We start from the raw sequence: 869 nt of genomic DNA on the forward strand, positions 1-869 counted from the left end.
CCTTGGTGGTCTAAAATCATAAGAGTAGACTTCGGCCGCCACCAAGGCAAAATTCAAAATTTCCTACTAACTGAAAAGTGTTGGTGTGTACCGCGCGCTCATATGACCTTATGCAGTTGCGAGCACCGTAAAACACTTACCAAAAACAAACAAAAACAAAAAAAATAAAAAATAAAAAACCCACGGTGACTGAGAGGACTGCAACTCAACAACGTGATGGATATACATACAGATAATTGAGACAAGTAGCCATAATATTTTGCCTTACGAGTACGAGTATGATTCGATTACAGATCGTTAGGTTCGCACATGCAATGCTTTAATTTTTGTTCAACCACTATAGGTTCGCAAGTGTAAGATATAAATTTACTCAGAATTGAACAGGTTCGCAACTGTGATGCTTTGAAAAATAAGGTTCGCAAGTGTAGTGCTCCCGGAAAGGCAACTAACAGAGGCTTTGCTTAGGTTGAAAAGTAGGACACTTGTTCAATTTCGCACTGTCAATATTTTGGCTCCAAAAGTCGTGCCTAGTTCTTCTCCATTCCGCCACGGGTGGCCTGGTTTGCAGAAGCATGATGAAACGAAAAAACTTAAGCAGCGCACGGCACTTAAAGCTGACGGGCTCAGTCGTAGCCTGCTGCGAGTGCGCTAATGGGAACGCACCGGTGAAACACCTATTTATTGAACTGGGTAGTGCAAACGAGATTAAAGTAAGATTCTCAGCGTGGCAGTTTCAGTACACATATTATATACCCTTGGTTTGGGATAAAATGGACATAAAAGTACACTACAGCAAAACAGAATGGTGCACCGTTAAAAAAACAAGGAAGTGAGAAATCAGCTTAGAAAAAAATGATGGCAATTAGTTT

Source organism: Aplysia californica, unplaced genomic scaffold, assembly GCF_000002075.1.
Source record: "Aplysia californica isolate F4 #8 unplaced genomic scaffold, AplCal3.0 scaffold00761, whole genome shotgun sequence".
Classification (NCBI taxonomy): domain Eukaryota; kingdom Metazoa; phylum Mollusca; class Gastropoda; order Aplysiida; family Aplysiidae; genus Aplysia; species Aplysia californica.